The 18,927-nt window shown below is 43.7% G+C and overlaps 1 protein-coding gene and 1 pseudogene across 1 annotated transcript in view; one reads left to right on the top strand and one right to left on the bottom strand.

Moving 5' to 3' along the window:
- Positions 1-3,665: 3,665 nt before the first annotated feature.
- Positions 3,666-18,927, top strand: part of Ninj2 (ninjurin 2) — an 89,163-nt gene continuing 73,901 nt past the window's right edge. The window contains exon 1 of the mRNA XM_040738687.1: positions 3,666-3,687. The gene's annotated coding sequence lies outside the window, so the exon portion shown is untranslated. The remainder of the gene's footprint in view (positions 3,688-18,927) is intronic.
- On the bottom strand, positions 11,953-12,367 carry LOC101824134 (annotated as a pseudogene).

The following is an 18,927-nucleotide window of genomic DNA, read 5'->3' on the forward strand; positions in this document are numbered from 1 at the left end:
CGTGTGTGAGCATACATAGACGTCAGAGAACAATCTATGATGTCATTCCTCGGGTGCTGTTCACTTTTTTCTTGAAACAGGTTCCCTTACTAGCCTGGAATTCACCAAGTGGACTAGGCTGGCTAGTCAGTGAACCTCTGGAACCTGCCTGTCTCCATCTTCTCAGTGTTGGGATTCTAAGCACATCACCACATTTAGCTTCTTTTTTTTTTTTTTTTTTTTTTTTATTAAGTGCATTCTGGGGATTGAACTCAGGTCTTTGTGCTTACAAGGCAAGCACTTTTCAGGACTGATTCACACTCCAATGTCTGGGTTTACTAGTTTATTCCTTTCCTTTTTCTTTTCTTGTCCTTTCCTTTATTTTTTCCTTTCCCCTTTTCTTTAGTAACTACTTTTTCCTTTCTACATAGCCCAAGTTGGCCTTAAACTTTTATGGTCCTTCTGTATAGGTCTCCTAAGTGCTAGGAGTACAGGCATAGACCACCATGACTAGCAATTTACTTACTTTTAGACACTTTCATCAGGATATACTAATTGTACAAAATAATTATTATATGTGTATGTAGTATTTTTGATAATATTCACTCCATTGTTTTCTGTATCATTGTCCCCCCAACATGAACTACACACACACATACAGGTTCCCTTCCTTTTTCCAAACACAGTAAACTATATTTTTTGCAGGTTCTACATTGTCCCACTGATCCATGCTTTTGCCAATAGCATACTGTCTTGATCTTTATAGATTTATAGTGACTCGAGTTTGGGTCATATCATCTCCTACTTGTATGCTTCAAACACTGTATTATTAGCTGTTCTAGATCTGGGTGTTTGCCTCTGCATATACACTGCAGAGTCATTTTGCTGATATCCAAGAATTTGTTTTGATTGGGGTGGTGAATGTGCAGATCAAACTGAAAAGAACTGACATCTTCACAACAATTAACCTAACTTCCTATGTTGATTCTGCTTTCCATCAGTGTCAAATACCCGAGGTCAATCTGGGATAAAAACGACACACCCTGCCTCAAAAACAAAGGCTGTGAAGCTAGCTCAGTGGTCATGCTTTTGTCTAGTGTGTGTGAGGTGCTAAGTTCAATGGCTAGCACCTGGGAGGGAGGAGAACTGGGCAGGAGAAATGGCTTAATGGGTAAAGAGCTTAAGCTAGGCAAGCATGAGGACCCAAGTTCAAATCCCTAGACTCCACAGAAATCCAGTCATGGTAGACTCTGTTCTAGTGCTTCTATGGTGAGATGAGAGACAGAAGACAAAGGAATCCCTGGAAGTTCATGGGTTAGCTAGCTAGCCCCATGCAGTATCAGACAACAGAGCTCTTGCTTTGAACAGGTAGAAGGTGAAAATCCACACCCAAGGGTGTCCTCTGACCACACATGCTACAACGCAGCGCGCGCACGCGCGCACACACACACACACACACAACTCTACCTTGTTGATTTCTATTCTGTACTTTTTATTAATCATTTTTTCAGCTTACCTTCATTTATTTGCTCTTCTTTTTCTGTTTAATCGGGGAGTTTGCTGTTTGCTTGATGCTTTGTTTGTTGTTGTTCAGAAAAGTCTTGTATAGCCTAGACAGTCTCAGTCTCAAGGCTGGCCTTGAATGCCTGATCTTGGTTCCTGAATGCTTGGTGTGTGTGTGTGTGTGTGTGTGTGTGTGTGTGTGTGTGTGTGTGTGTGTTTTCAGACAGGGTCTTGCTGTGTAGCCCAAGATTACCTTGAACTTCCTGCCCTCCCATCTTAGCTTCCCACAGGCTTAAAGGACTCTGTCACCATGTATCACTTGTTTTTCTACTTTCCAAATTTAGAAGCATAGATTACAGGTTCTAGATGTTTTTTCTTTTCTAGTATCCACATTTAGTTCCCTAAATTTCCCTCTGAACACTGATTTTGCTGCATTCCACAAATTGTGATAGATTGTGTCTAGGAAGATTTCATTTAGTTCAAAATACTTAAATTTCTCTTGAATTTTTTTAGTCTCATGTATTACCTAAAAGTATGCTGTTTAATCTCCTCAATTTGTGGATTTTTCAGTTACATTTCTGTCATCTATTTCTGATTTATTTTCACATTGGTCTAGTAACAAACATCACATGATTTCTATTTCCTTTTTGAGACAGGGTCTCTCTACATTGTCCTGGAACTCACTCTGTAGACCAGGCTGGTCTTGAACTCTCAGAGGTCCACCTTCCTCTGCCTCCTGAGACCTGGGACTGAAGGCATGTGCCATGATGCTCTGCCCATAATTTTTATTTTCAAATAGTTATTAAGATGTACTTTGTGGCTTCAAATGGGACCCATCTTGGTGAATGCTCCAAGCATTATAGTGCAATGTAATGTGCAGGTCTACTGTTGTGATGAAGTCATCTGTACATGTTGGTTATATACAGCTGCTGTTCTGCTAGTGAATGGAACCACACACTTACTTTTTTTCAGCTGTCTGCTGAACATGCCCATTTCTGAAAGAGGGGCTCTCACATCTCCACCTATAATAAGAGTGTGACATCTATGTCCCTCAAATTTCTATGAGTCTTTGCTTCACATAGTTTAATGTATGAATATGAAGGACTGTTATAGTCACTGGTCCTGGAGGCATAGGTCTACTCAGGAAAATGAAGCAGGTGTCATTTCTCAGCCTTCTGCCTTGGTTTTTGAGATAAGGTCTTTCACTGGCATGTGACTCAACATATTAGCTAGGGTGACTGGTCAGGACTCCAAGAGTAGGCCTATGGTAAGTGTACCACTACACCCAGCTTTTTAAAGTGAGTTCTGGGAATTAAACTCAAGTCCTTATCTTTGCACAGCAAGCACTTTACTAGCTAAGCTGCCTCCCTAACCTCTTGTCTCAGTCTTTTAATTGATGCATTTAGACTGTTAACATTAAAAGTGATTTTTTTTGTTTGTAACATTAAAAGTGATTTTTTTGTTTGTTTGTTTTTCGAGACAGGGTTCCTCTATATTGTTTTGGAGCCTGTCCTGGAATGAACTCTGTGGACCAGGCTGGCCTTGAACTCACAGAGATCTGACTGCCTCTGACCTCTGAGTGCTGGGATTAAAGGCATGTGCCACAAGCCCAGAAAAAGTGATTTTTTTAAACAGTTTATTTATTTGATGTGTGTGTGTATGTGTGTGTGCACCTGAATGTATGTATATATACAGTATGTATATATCATGTGAGTATAATGCCTGCAGGGGCCAGAAAAGGATGTCAGATCCCCTAGAACTAGAGTTACAGGCAGCTGTGAGCAGCCTAACATGGGTGCCAGGAATTGAACCAGGTCCTTTGGAAGAGCAACAAGTGCTCATAACCACTGAGCCATCTCTCTAGCCCCTGTGATTTTTTTTATACTTAGATTAGTATACATTGCATTTATCACAGTTTTCTATCTTTTGCCCTGTTCTTTGTTTACATTTTTGTCTTCATCTTTTTTCCCATCTTTTTGGTCTTCTTTTTTTTTTCCATTTTGATGCAGAGTCTCACGTAGCCTGTGCTGGCCTTTACAGATGAAGATGACCTTTTGCTTCCACTCCCAAGTGCTGATGTTACAGACATGAGCATCTGCATTAGTCCTTCTCTATTGCTGTGACCAAGGCAACTTACAGGAGGAGGGGCTTGCTTGGGCTTACAGCTCCAGAGGGAAGGGATGAGTCCCTCACCTCACAGTCAAGGTAGGCAGGCGCTGGGGCTCTGGGGCTGGAAGCCAAGAGCTCACATTTTGACATGCAAACAGGGAGCAAGGAGAATGAACTGGGAATGGCATGAGTCTGTGAAACCTCAAAGCCCACCCCTAGGGATGAACCTCCCCCAACAAGGCCCCACCTCCTAAGTTTAGCAAAACTTCAGCACCAACTGGAGACCAAGCTTTAAATTCCTAAGCTGATGAAAGATTTTGCATTTAAACCACCACAATCACTTTATGGATTTTTGTTTGTTTGTTGATGTTTGTTGGCCTTTTGCTTGTTTGTTTTTGTGACAGGGTCTCTCTACCTAGCTCTTCTTGCCTGTCCTGGATCTTGCCATGGTGACCAAGATGACCTCAAGCTCACAGAGATTCACATGCCTCTGCTCCCTAGTGCTGAGATCAAAGGTGTGTGATACCACCACCAGCCACTTTGTGTTTTTGGTTTTTTGTTGTTGTTTTTTTGTTTTTTGTTTTGTTTTGTTTTTGAGACAGGGTTTCTCTGTATTGTATTGGAGGCTCTATAGATCAGGCTGGCCTTGAACTCACAAGAGATCCACCTGCCTCTGCTGGGATTAAAGGTGTGTGCCACCACCGGCTCACTTTGTGGTTTTACTTGATTCCATTTTGTCTTCCTTTTTTCTAGTTACCTTTTTTCTAGAGGTTATCTCAAATCTTCAATACATTCACAAATAATCCATGTGCACTTCCAAATAACTCTCTGACACTTTGTAGATATTGCCAGTACTCTGTAGTACAAACCCTCTCTTTTTCTGACACTTTGTAGATATTGCCAGTACTCTGTAGTACAAACCCTCTCTTTTTCTGACACTTTGTAGATATTGCCAGTACTCTGTAGTACAAACCCTCTCTTTTTCTGACACTTTGTAGATATTGCCAGTACTCTGTAGTACAAACCCTCTCTTTTTCTGACACTTTGTAGATATTGCCAGTACTCTGTAGTACAAACCCTCTCTTTTTCTGACACTTTGTAGATATTGCCAGTACTCTGTAGTACAAACCCTCTCTTCTCTCATTGCCTTTGTCTTTGCTGTCACCCACCTACCATCATGCAGCCATCTATGTGACATATACAGAAATGCATATAATCCAATGGATCATTGTTATCACTATCTATTAGCTCAATGAAAACAAGAAAAATAGTCAAATTGTTCACAGCAAGCATGCAAATTTCCACTTCTAGACTGAGAAAGATAATAAAAATGAAAGATCATTTTTCCTCTATTCTTTGGAGTTATTAAATTTTTTATATATTTATTTTCTTTCCATCGTGCTGGGGATCAAATTCAGGACCTCATATAAGATACATGAGTACTGTACCTCCGAGTTACACCCTCAGGCCCTCTTCTTTCTTTGGTCTGTTTTCTTTTTTTCTAAATAACTTTTAACATTGTTTGAAGTCAAGTCTACTACAACACATTTCCTCACTGAGGCCTGAGACAGTGTCTTTCTCTTTTCTTTTCTTTCTTTTTTTGTTCCTTTCCTTTCTTTTTTCCAGTTCTAGAGACTGAGCTTAGGGCCTTGCTAGCCAAGTACTCTATCAGTGATTCCCCCTTGACTCCACCCCTTTCTATATGTAAACTGTTCATTGAACTATTGTGCTATTTAAGGTATCTTTCTCCAAAGAGATCACAAAAATTATGGTATTCAGAAGTTCTCAGTATATTCTTACACAGGTAAACTGTCTTATGTTAGTTTGTATGAGATTCAGCAACAAGAAGATATTTCTACACAGACTCGACAGCTAATTGGACTTGCTTTCTGCTGCTGATGTGTGGAACACCCAGGACGGTTTATTGCTCGGTGGGTAACCTGCTTTGACGAATTTTTTAGTAATTGACTGGTAATCGGCATCTTGACTCGTGGCTCCTGTGAATTGTTTGATCACAAGATTTATCTTGTTCATGGCATTGTAGCAAAACTCAGAATATGCTTTGTTTTCTTGCTTTTAGTGTGACACATTCTGTCGAGCCCCTCCACTGTGTCCTTTTTTCTTTCCTTTTTCTTTTTTTAAGGACAAGTTCTCAGGGCTGGAGAGATGGCTCAGTGGTTAAGAGCCCTGGCTGCTCTTCCAGAGGACCCAGATTCAATTTCCCAGCACCAACATGGCAGCTCACAGCTGTCTGTAACTTCAAGACCTGACATCCTCACACAAATATATATGCAAGCAGAACACCAATGCACATAAAATAAAAATATTAAATTATAAAACACACACACACACACACACACACACACACACACACACGCAGTCTCATGGATCCCAAGCTAGTGTAGAATTCACTATGTAGCTGACAATAAGCTTGAACTTCTGACCTGCCCCCTTTACAACCTGGGCAGTAGGACAACAGGTGAGCACCACCACACCCATTTTAGTGGGGCGCTGGGGAATGGAACCTAGGGTTTTGTGCATGCTAGACAAGCAATCTACCAACTGAACTATACCTCCAATATAGCCATTGTATCCTTAAAGGCATTTCTGCAGGTTGTCAATACTATTTCTTTCCTGATATAGTTGCTTTTTTCTGTTCTACTTAACAAATCACACATCTTAGATTAGCTGTCATTTGCATATTTAGAAAGTATTCTCACAGATCTTGTTTTTGTTTGTTTGGTTTGTTTGTTTGTTTTTTGAGACAGGTTTTCTCTGTGTAGCCCCAGCTGTCCTGGACTTTACTCTGTAGAACAAGCTGACTTCAAACTCATAGAGATTCTCCCAAGCACTGGGATTAAAGGCACGAGGCATGAGCCACCACCACCCAGCTTAATCATTTTTTAAGGTTTATTTGATTACTTTATGTGTATGAGTGTTTTGCCTACATGTATGTGTACCACGTGTGTGCTCAATGCCCAGGGTTTAGAAGAGTATATCAGGTTCCATGTAACTTAGGGTTATAGACAGACAGTTGTGAGCCACTATGTGGGTGCTGGGTACTGAACCCCAGTCCTCTACAAAAGCAACAAGTGCTCTTAACCACTGAACCATCTCTCCAGACCCCATCCTGTTAAATAGTTAGTTGGTGTGGTTAGTGGGAGAAGACCTTTGTCTTAAACGGTTCATATTGATTGTTAAGAGAAGCTTTTCCTTGCTAGCCGCTTTGGTTTATCCCCCACCAGCCGCCTGGGCTCTGCCGCGCGAGCCTGTTTCTAGATCCGCATGAGTCCCAAATAAACACACAGGAAGCTATATTCATTATGAAGCTGTTGGCCTTGCTTGTTTCTAACTGGCTAGCTCTGACTTAAGTAATTACCCCATAATTGTTAATCTAAGTATGTCTCTTACCGGAGAGGTTTCCAGGCTTCCTACCCCAATGGCGCTTACATCTCGAACTCGTGATCCCCCTGCCTCTGCCTCCTTCAGCAAATCCTACCGGCGTGCGCCACCACAACCGGCTTTTGCATTTATTTACCACTTTGCCGTTTCATTTTCTCTCTCAGTCTCACGTATATTTTTAAACACACTGTAAACCTTTAGAGGTTTTGTTCATCCAAGTCTGACTTTACTGTAAATCTTTATGTTTTTCTGGCCACGTGTCTTATCTGTAAAACCCGCTGCTGTTTTAAACTGCCGTTTCAAGATGGCGGGCATAAGCGTGACTCCAGCTTACCGCCTCAGTCCATGCTGACCTCCAGCAAAAGCTGCCACTTCCAGCTGTATGTACACACCTTTCAATCGTTAGCAGAGTCTCTTAAAACAACCTTGCTGTTTTTTTTTTTTTTTATGCCGAGTCAGGAAGACTCCAGTAACCGAGCCACATGAATCTCGGCTTGTCGCTAGCAAAACAGAGCACACCTGAGAAAAATGCTGCTACCAAAATCTGTGCTTCTCTCTGTTCTCCTGTTTCTAAAATTCCTTTAAAGCTTTTGTTATTCTGCGTGGAAATTCATCGTCCCACTCCTGATCACCATTATGTTAAGAGAAGCTTTTCCTTGCTAGCCGCTTTGGTTTATCCCCCACCAATTGATGGCTGGTTTCTCTAGCTCCTTCTGTTTCAAGCAGTGAGTCTGAGTTTCTTCAAGTTTCTAGAAAATTCCCCACCCCACCCGCTTTGTTAACCTCTTACTTATTTCACCTTAGTCAAGGTGTCTGGTTTCTTCATTGAACTTCGATTTCTTGTACCAGTTAATTCCCTCTTCTTGGGGACTGTTTCCTGGAGCTTTTTAAACTAGCTTCAGTAATCTCCCTCTCTTCTTTCGCATTGTCCTTTGCAGTCATTTGATCTTGACCAGGAAAACTTCACACAGCAGTACAGCCTCTTACTTTACACGGGAGCTTGCTATTCCGGTTTTTATGGCTGGTTCTTCATCCTGGGGGAAGCCAGTTGATTGTATCTAATTCTTTCAACAAATTGTGGTTGTTAACTCTAAATAGTTGGCTTGTTTCACAGAACATGCGTTTTTGATAATGCAATTTGCCTGTTTTTTTCTTGTATAATTTGTTCTTCTTTGCTTCTAATTTTTTTCATTTGTCTTTCAGTAAATCTCAATATGACATCATACTTTGTGTTTCTCAGCCTGTTGAAGCTTTGCTCATATTGTGATCATTGAGTATGCCCTTCGGTGTTTATGTGAAGTTTATTTATACTAACGTGCTGTAGTCTGCTAGTTACTTCTGAAACATCCATTTCTTTTTCAAGTTTATGTACATGCATGGATGATGTGTGTGCATGAGCATAGGTACCGTGGTGTATGCGTGGAGGTCAGAGGACAGCTCTGGAAAGTTGGTTTTCTCGTGTGCCTTTACCTGGGTGGCAGGGTTGAACTCTGGTGGCTGGGCTTTTGAGGCGCATACCTTGACCTACTTGATGGCCTTACCCTTTCATTTTCACAGCTATGCGTGTATGCCATAGGGCAAATGTGGAGGCCAGAGGACAACTTTCAGGAATCACTTCTCTTCCATTCTGTGGGTCTCGGGGATGGAACACAGGTCATCAGGCTTGGTGCCAAAGAGCCTTCACCCGCTGAACCGCCTCGCAGGTCCCTCTGAGCACTTTATCCGTTTTACTGCGCTGTTTTCTTTCAGGCATCCTTATCGTTAACGTTCTGAAGGTTTCATTAAATCCTGCCTAGAACTCTCTGTGTTTCTTGGCCCTGCTACTTATTAGCATTGGAGGTCCATTTAAGGAAATTATTCACCCTTCTTTGTCTTGAATATGTCTTCTGTCCCTTTCTTCCTCAGGTACCATCCTTATCAGCTGTAGCTGCTACACAGGCTTTAAATATTCTCCGCTTGTCTGATTTTGTTTGATGCTTTCAGTTTGGAGGGTGTTTGTGGACCTGTCCTCAAGCTCAGAGATTTTACTTCACCATGACACATGAAGATAAGCCCAACCAACCATAACCATTTGTGTTTCTGTTCCCAGGCTTGAAATGTCCAGGATTTCTTCGTGGTTCGTGGTTCTTTTCTTTTTCTTTTTGTTTGTTTGTTTTTGTTTTTTGTTTTTCAAGACAGGGTTTCTCTGTGGCTTTGGAAGCTGTCCTGGAACTAGCTCTTGTAGACCAGGTGGTCTCGAACTCACAGAGATTCACCTGCCTCTGCCTTTCAAGTGCTGGGATTAAAGTTGAGGGCCGCCACCGCCTGGCTTGTTTTTAAAAGTGTGTGTGTGTGTGTGTGTGTGATGCTCACAGAGACCAGAGGTGGAAGGTCTCCTTGGAGCTGAAGTCACAGCCAGTTGTGAGCCCAATGACGTGAGTGCCATGAATCTAACTCAGGTCCTCTGCTGGAGCATTAAGTGCTCTTAACTACTGAGCCATTTCTCCAGCCCTGACTTCTTTTTGGCTCTTATATTTCATTTTTGTACTTTTTTTTCATTTTTTGAGACAAGATCTTTCTATGTAGTCCCAGCTGTCCTGGAACTTGTTAGAAGTGACTTCTAAGCCAGGCAGGCTGGCCTTAAAATCACAGAGATCCACCTGTCTCTAACCCCAAAGTACTGGTATTAAATGTGTATGCCACCATGCCAGATGGTTCTTATTTTTGTACATTTATTTATTTCCCTTGCCCCCCCCCGTGTGTGAGTGTGTGAGTGTGAGTGTGTGTGTGTGTGTGTGTGTGTGTGTGTGTGTGTGTGTGTATTGGGGGCATTTGTGTCATGATGCAAGTGTGGAGTCAGAGGTCAACTTTGTGGCATCAGAGCTCTCCTTTCACCCTTAAGTGAGCTGGGGGGATCAAACTCCAGTCGCCAGGCTCTTGTGGCAAGTGTTTACTACCAAGCCATCTTTCCAGCTTTTCTTTTTGGTTCTTTCTCAAGGTTTCCTTTAGTAAATTTTTATTTTAGTCAATTTTGATTCCAAAAGTGTTGTTTTGTCTCATTTAGTAAGACATTATCTTCAGGTATTCCATGTTCACATCTTTCCTTTGCTTTTTGGTGCTGGGGATGGAACCCAGGGCCTTGAACATGCTAGGCCGGCACTTTACGACTGAGCCCCACCCCAAGCCCTGCTTGGATGTTCCCTTTTCAGCTTTGTTTACAGTCTGACTCTGTTTGCTCTCTGTGTACTTTACAGTCCTCAGCTTTTTTATTTTATGTGCATTGGTGTTTTGCCTGCATGGATGTCTGTGGGAGAGTGTTGAGTCTCCTGGAACTTGAGTTATAGATAGCAGCGAGCTGCCATGTGGGTACTGGGAATTGAACCCAGGTCCTCTGGAAGAACAGTCAGTACTCTTAACCACTGAACCATCTCTCCATTCCCCAGAGGGTTAAACTCTTGACCAGATAAGTTTAGCACCCCAGCCATGTCTTATTCTAGCGTCTTGGTCAATCTCTTCTAACTGTGCCTCTAGAAACTATTGATATGGAGATGTGATGTACCAGGCAAAACTAACCTGCTGCAGTAAGGTCCCCCCCCCCGCCTCAGCTTCTGCTCTGCTTCGCCATGAGATGCTGTGCCCTTCTGCCTGTGGATCCCCAGCTTGACAGGTTTGTTGTCCCTGTTTTCTCAGAGGCAAAAGAGACAGTGACTCCAGTCACGTAGCTATTGCTTGTCATATCAGATGGTGTCTCCTAAGCTTCTGATACGCAGGACTGGAAATTGGAGTCCCCTCTGGAAGTGTTTTTAAACTGGAGCTCCAGAAAACAGAGACTGAAATGTGTGGCGGTGGTGATGCACAATTTTAGCCCAGCACTTGGGAGGCAGTTGGATCTCCGAGTTCTAGTCTGCAGAGTGAGTTCTAGGCCAGTATAGCCTACAGAGTGAGTTCCAGGACAGCCAGGGCTACACCTTGTCTCAAAAAAATTAAAAAAGGGAGAGACAGAGATTGAAATGTTTCTAGGTTCAGTCTAAGGAAATAATTGTTGCTTAGAAATGCAAAGATATTCATTGAGATTTATAGGGTTTAATATCGATTATTGCAGCTATGAATAGATATTTAAAATATATTTTTGAAGAATATTTAAAGGACTACTGTTCTAGTTTTCTTTCTGTAGTTGCAACAAACACCATGACCAAAAGCAGCCTGGGAAAGGAAAGGCTTTGTCTTAGCTTACAGTCTACAGTCCATGGTTGAGGAGCACTCAGGACGGGAGTTGAGGCAGAAGCCATAGAGGAGCGCTGCTTGCTGGCTTGCACCCAGTCCCACACTCCCCCGTCTTTCTTACCCAGCCCAAGACCACAGTGGCCTGGGCCCTCCCACATCAATCAGTGGTCAAGAAAATGCCTTGCAGGCATGCGTGCCCACAGACCGATCCGATGCAGGCAGCTTCCAGTTGGTGGTTCCTCTTCTTACAACCAAGATTGCCCATCACAAATGCCAAAAAAGCCAACTGTACATCGAGGGAGAAGGGGAGGGTTTAGAACTAGATAAACATTGAATCTGAATGCCTTTAAAAATCATGGATATTAAATATACAGGTTTTACCATTGGCAGGAAACACAACAAAATGTTTACTGGTTATTTCTAGACTATGAGCTTATGAATGACTTACTGTCTTCTTTCATTTTCCTTTGATAGTTTTCTATCAGCACACAATTATACTTAGAAAAATGTAGTTTAAAGAGGATTACAAAAGGAGGTGTGTCCATAGATAAATCAGTGGATTCCTGAATATGGGCCATAGTAAATATACATATTTGCACATCCAAATATTTGTATTCTGTCTCTGATTACCATGGAAAATAATCAGCTGACTAATCTTGTGCAGAAGCATGCATCTCTTTCAACAGCTGTCCCACTTCTTACAAGTGTTTTTTGCTTTTTGAAAATGTTAGCATTTAATTAGCCTCCCAAGCTGGTTCAAGCCATCCAACACCCTTTATCCTTTCTGCAACTCTTCTGCTGAAAAAATTTGGCTTTCACGATGACAGCCTGCTTAGGAAGCTTTCCCTACCCCCAGAACTTTGTAGAAGCCCGATCCCACATCATCAATGATGGGGGCAGCTCCAGTCTTGTTCTTGGCAGCTTTGACCCGCCTCTGCTCGCTGACCAGTGTCCACAACTTATCCAGGTTGACAGTCGGGCAGCTCTGGTTCCTCTTTAAGTGGCAATGCTTCATACCAACTTTCCCAAAGTAACCTGGATGGTATTTGTTGAAGTTGATCCTGTGGTGATGCATGCCTCCAGCATTCCCAAGGCCATGGCTCATGTGGCCCCGGAGTTTCTGGGTCTTCCTCAGTCTGGAGGGCATGGTGGCGGCAGAAAGGGAAGAGCTAGAAGTTTTAACTAGCTCAACTTTTGCATGTCTCTCTCTCTTTGAATGTGTGTGTGTGTGTGTGTGTGTGTGTATGTTTTCATGTGCATACATATATGTGGAGGCCAGAGGATATGTTGGGTTTCTTCTTCAACTTCTGTTTTAAATTGTGTGTGGTGTGTAGATGTGTCAGTGTGCCTGTGAATTTGTACATATGTGTACAAATGCCCACAGAGGCCAGAATATCAGATCCTCTGGAGCTGGAGTTACAGGTGACTGTGAACTGCCTTATATAGATACTGGGAACTGAACGCAGATGCACTGGAAGAGCAGCAAGTGCTTTTAACCCTGAACCATCTCTAGGCTCTTCCATGTTATTTTTTGATGCAGGATATCCCACTGAACACAGAGCTTATCTCTTTGGCTAGACTGGTTCTCTAACAAATCTCAGGGGTCAGGGATCCTCCTGCCTCTGCTGCTCCATTACTGGGATTACAATCATGCTCCACTGTACTCAGCCTTTTTTTCTTTCTTTTTTTTTCTTTTCTTTTTTCTTTTTTTTTTTTGTTTGTTTTTTGAGACAGGGTTTCTCTGTGTAGCCCTGGCTGTCCTGGAACTCACTTGGTAGACCAGGCTGTCCTCAAGCTCAGAGATCCACCTGACTCTGCCGCCTGAGTGCTGGGATTGAAGGCGTGTGCCACTCCCCACCCCCACCCCTGGCTCATCGTGCTTTTACCCAGGACTGCCAGCCTAGGGGTGGTTCCACTCACAATAGACTCCCATATCAATCACTAATGAAAAGAAAGTACTACAGGCTTGCCGATGGCATTTTCCCAATTTAGGTTCCCTCCTCTCAGATGACTCTAATTTGTGTCGAGTTGACATAAAACCAGCCAGCACCTTCCCTTACCTACGCAGGGGTCATTACTGTACCTCATGGTAAAGGAACAGAAGCAAGGTTTGATATAAGCTCTTTAAGCCAGAAAGTGGCAGGCTGGGACTCAAACCTAAGTTTTCTTTTGCCATGCATGCTATCTGGACAGCACCATCCTTTCCTGTATGGATTGTTAGAAATGTCTAACCAGGTGCCAGATGTGGTACACACCTTTAATCCCAGCATTTGGGAGGCAGAGGCAGGCAGATCTCTGTTGAGTTCAAGGCCAGTTTGGTCTACATAGTGAATCCCAGGACAGCCAGAACTATGTCATGAGATCCTGTCTTGAAAAACAAAAACAAACAAAAAGAAGAAGGAGGAGGAGGTGGAGGAGGAGGAGGTGAAGGAGGAGGAGGAGGAGAAGGAGAAGGAGAAGAAGAAAAGAAGGAGAAGAAGAAGAAGAAGAAGAAGAAGAAGAAGAAGAAGAAGAAGAAGAAGAAGAAGAAGAAGAAGAAGAAGAAGAAGAAGAAGAAGAAGAAGAAGAAGAAGAAGAAGAAGAAGAAGAAGAAGAAGAAGAAGAAGAAGAAATGTCAAACCAGAAACACGCATTCTAGGCTTTGAACCTACTTATAGGGATTTTGCTTTCCCAAGGTTTCCATAACCCAAGATCAATATCAATCATGATCTGAAATATTATTGAATATTCCAGAAGTTTTTAATTGTGCCCCTTTCTGAGAAGTATACTGAAATCTCCCACTGTCCTTCCTGGGATGTCAGTCATCGCTTTGTTCAGCATCTCTCTTCTGCCCATCCTACTCACCCACTAGTTCTAGGCACCACTTTGGTTACCACACTGACTATTACAGTGTTGTCATGATTGTGCTCAAGGGACACATGTTTTACCTAACAGGAGGATGGAGGGTTCAAGACCAGCCTGGGGTACAGAATAGCAAGACTCTCTCTCATCACCCCCTCTGCCCTCCCCCACCAAACATACAACACATACAAGAGAGCAAAAATAAAGGCAGGTGATGTAGTACCAACCTGTCAGGATCAGGAATTCAAGACCAGTCTTGGTTGTAGAGCAGGTCTGAGGCCAGTCAGTGTACTTGAGACCCTGTTTCAAAAGCAAATGGAAAATGGAAGGGCTGTAGTGTTGGTGCTTGGAATCTGAATGGGCAAAGACACCATATAAATTATGTCCTTTAAGTAAAAAGATAAATGTTTAGCATCAGTATATATATTCCCAGGGTGGTGGTGGGGGCATGTAGAGGACTTGGAGGTAACCACAGCTTCAAGTATTATCTGAAAGTCTCGGAACCCAGGGACAAGAGGTGACACTGTTTGAACACCCACCCCTCCCCCATGACTCTGAAGCATAGTGAAGTTTCAGAAACTTTGCAATAAGTGCATGACTAATTGACTTGCAGGGGGGGCATGGAAACTTCAAGACTGACCTCTCTCTTCGGGTGTCTGAAGAGAGCCTGCCCAAGGGACCTGGGTGATGAGGCCCACCTAGTAACAGACAGAGAGTGGGCCAATCCAGGACCCAGGCAGCCACAGATGCCAGGGAATTGGAGAGCACAAAGGCTATAAATTTTACAAGTCTAAACTTTTTGTTTCAGTGCAAGGCACCCCCATCCTGGCACTGCTTCTACTTGCCTGCCACATACCTGTGGGGATTTACACCGCTCTGATGAGAGAGCGCTGGGATCCCTCCAGCCTGGGAATGAGGTGTGTTTGACAAGTCTGGCCCACTGGGGAGATTAAGTATAATGAAAGACCCAGGTGTAGATGGATGTCTCTCTCTTGTCACCTGGAACTGCCTCTCATTTGCTCTGTGAGAGTGAGAGCAACTAAAAGCAAGAGTAGATGTTCCCACAGGGCATGTGGGACCAGACACGCAAGGGGTGGGGGGATGCTCCCTGCTGCAGAGTAGTATCCCTGAGTGGTCAGGGAAGGGATAGCATGGGAACATGAGCCAGGTGGGAGAGTGCTATACACTTCCCAAGAGCTGCCCGGGCTGGATGGGGGGATGGGCAGGGAGGGAGGAGGCACTGAGCTATATACAGCAGGAGAGGAAGACACTGGTCTCCTACAGAGGTGGATGCCAGAGAAGCAGGAATGCTTCCCAGGCTGAAGGTCAGGCTTTTGTCCTTTTGTTCTTGTCCCCTTGTCTTAAACCATTTGGGACGCTGTTGTGTGGTCAGTGCTGTTTGTAGACCTAGTCTGCACACAGACGTCCTCCCCAGCTAGGACCTCTTCCTCAGCTGCATTTTCTTAGAAGAGGGACTCCAGCTAAGTTATGACTCCAGCAGGGCTCAGCTGGGGAGGAGAGCAGATTGCAGGGCCGAGGGTGGGTTGGGGTTGGGAGAGAGGGTGTATCTGGCTGCCCTGCATAGATAGCCTTCTCTGGCCCCGGGTTCTCACAGACATCTGCCCAGCTGTGGAATCCTCCACTGTCTGTGAACTGCCAGCAGGAAGGTTAGTGAAGAGAAAAAGGTTTGCAAAGGCTGTGACTTGCCTGGGTTGCCACAGTAGTCTTGGTTTACTGGGACCTAGACCTGAACAGGACAGGGTGCTGCTCCAAGTGGTCAGTCCAGAGCCTCCCAGGTCACCAAGGTGGAATCTTCTACAATCCTGGGCTTTCTCTTCTCCATTGAGGAGAATAAAGGAGCTGGGCAGAGTGAGGGTGTCTGTCTGAAAGGGAGCTATGCGGGGCAGGGCTGGGTTAGGAGAGCAAAGGAGACATAAGTGTTCTGCCCAAGTCACTAGCATCCCAAGTCCCAGGAGCTCAGCATTGCTGGTGACATCCACTTTCCAGAGTCACAGTGGCCAACAAGCAGCTGCCCCTCAGAGACTGAGAAAGAGCAGGACAGAAGAAAAGCCCCTATGATTTTGTTCCCCCTTTTCCATGTGACCTGCAGTACTTTTTCATCCTCCATAGAAATGCACCCCCAGCCCCCAGCCCCCCCCCCCCCCTGCCCCAGCATCCTGATGTGACCTACTAAAGGGAGGTGCCCTGGACAGCTCCCAGAAGGGCGTTCCCTCAGAGCCTCTGACAAGCTCTTTAACAAGGGAAATGCAGAGGCTGTAACAGGGTAAGGGTGGAGTAGGGATGTTGGGCAGGGTGGGGAGGGAAGGTAGATGGGCAGATGGAGACTAGCGGGACAGAGTAGAAGGTTCCAGGTGCCAGCAACTACCAAGACCTGTACAGGCCATCACTGATGAGGAAACTAGAGCTCAGATATAAACAGTTCCTAAAACATCCAGGATCATCTTTTATGTTCCCTTACTGCCCCCCCTTTTTTTCTAGTAAAGAACTAAAGTTCAGAGAAGTTAAGTTGTTTTGTGAAAGTCACACAACTAGCAAGTGGCAGAGCTGAAGATTGAACCCATGTCTATCTGGAGCAAACATGGGCGCTAGCCCTTGCCTAGACTACAGCTTTATTGGACGTAATAAGAAAGGATTTAGCAAAGCTAGATTTGGCTCATGCCGATAATCTCAGCATTTGGGAGGCTAAGACAGGGAGATTGCTACAAATCTAAGGCCAGCCTTGTCTGCAGAGTGGAACTCTTGTCTCAAAGGAGCGGGAGGCGGGTGTTGATTTGGCAAAACCCACTTTCCCAGGTCTTAAGTAAATTTAGAATGCTGAGTCAGGTTGGTGATGGAGAAATCAAAGAATAATAGGATTGTATAACGACATCATGTTATGCTAATCTTGGCTCTGAGGAGAGATTCTTCATGGTAGGCAGTAACAGAGAGCACTCCCCAGACTCTCTCAGTGATTCCCCATGCCCTCAGGAGGACATCCCAACCCACTGCACTGGCCTGCTCTGTTCTTTGCGCTACTCAGTTTTTAAATCAAGTGTGTTAAAATATACCAACATCACTCACTAAATATGAATTTGTATAAACCCTTTGAAAGGATTTTTGCTTTGCTTTTTCTAATTTTATAAACTTTATTATTTTAAAAAACCTTGCAAATAAATCAAAACAACACACACCAAGATTAGTTAATTTTCTTTTTTGATAAAATCTCATACTGTAGATTAGACTGGCTTCAAGCTTTCAGCAATCTTCCTTCTTCAACAATCCAAGAACTAGGATTACAGTCAGGTACCGCACATTAAAAGATTCATTATTTGAATTCAGGAATTATTAATTGAAGTGTTCAGTCTTGATCTGTGGAAATAGCTCAGTGATAGAGGGTTTGCCTAAAGTGTGTGAAGTCCTAAGTTCATTTGCAAGCAGCAATATTTTTCTTTCAGGTCTCAAATAATTGAGACTTTGGGGGAGCTCACAGCCCAAGACCTGGGTGCATAGCTAGGTGCCTAATAGGTAAAGTAGCCCGTAAGTAACCCTTTCCACCTCCCCTGCATGCTAAGCTCCTATAAATACTGTTTCCTCTGTCTAGAATTTTCTCGATCCTTCTACAGCTATATCTTCTCCACCCTGTTTTCCTCATTTCTCTGTAGTCTTTTGTTGTTGTTTATTTCTTCTTCTCCCAAGTAGTTCAAGAGCAGCAGTTCTCAACCTGTGGGTCACAATTTCACAGGGGTCAAATATCAGATATCCTGCATATCAGATGTTTATATTATGATTCATAACAGTAGCAAAATTACAGATATGAAGTAGCAATAGAAATAATTCCATGAAAGCCGGGCGTTGGTGGCGCATGCCTTTAATCCCAGCACTCGGGAGGCAGAGGCAGGCAGATCTCTGTGAGTTCGAGGCCAGCCTGGTCTACAAAGTGAGTTCCAGGACAGCCTCCAAAGCTACAGAGAAACCTGTCTCAAAAAAAAAAAAAAAAAAGAAAGAATTTCATGATTGAGGGTCACCACAATATGAGGTACTGTGTCAAAGGGTCACAGCATTTGGAAGGTTGAAAACCATTGTGCTAGAGGGTCAAACCCATTGCCGTGCACATGTTCTACCACTGAACTATGTCACATGCGTTCACACTAGTGTAACCACTCAGTGTCCTCATCTATAAAGTGAACCAGTTCTGCTGGGCAGTGGTGGTGGCACACTCCTTTAATCCCAGTACTTAGAAGGCAGAGACAGGCAGAACTCTGAGTTCAAGGCCAGCCTGTCTACAGAGTGAGTTCTAAGACATCCAAGGCTACACAGAGAAACCCTGTCTTGAAAAGCAAAAAGCAACAGCAACAACAAAAAAGTGAGCCAATTTTAGAGGGTAATGGGAGGATAAAGTAAATCAATACACAGAAGTTGATGGTTCATGAGAGCTCACACGACACCAGAATCTGCCTTTAATTAACTCTTGCCCAGTTGACATGGCTGTGCTTGTCTTCTTAGAACAATGCCTTTTATGTAATGAACACTCAGTAAATGGGGTTTTTATTTATTTATTTATATTTTATGTGCATTGGTGTTTTGCTTGCATGCATGTCTATATGAGGTGTTAGATCTCTTGGAACTGGAGTTATAGACAGTTGTGAGCTGCCATGTGGGTCCTCTGCAGGAGCAGCCAGTGCTCTTAACCACTGAGCCATCTCTCCGGTCCCCAAGTTTTTATTTTTGTTACGGGATCTTGCTGTCCTGCCCAGGCTGGGTCAGGAGAGACACCCAGTGCTGAGGTTCCGATTAGAACCAAGCTCCCTCACTCTGGCATTGTCCTTCCGCCACAGAGGGCAACCAATAGGAAAATAAACAATTGCAGTAGTGGTGCAACACAGGTATGAG

Source organism: Mesocricetus auratus, unplaced genomic scaffold (assembly GCF_017639785.1).
Source record: "Mesocricetus auratus isolate SY011 unplaced genomic scaffold, BCM_Maur_2.0 Super-Scaffold_100676, whole genome shotgun sequence".
NCBI lineage: Eukaryota > Metazoa > Chordata > Mammalia > Rodentia > Cricetidae > Mesocricetus > Mesocricetus auratus.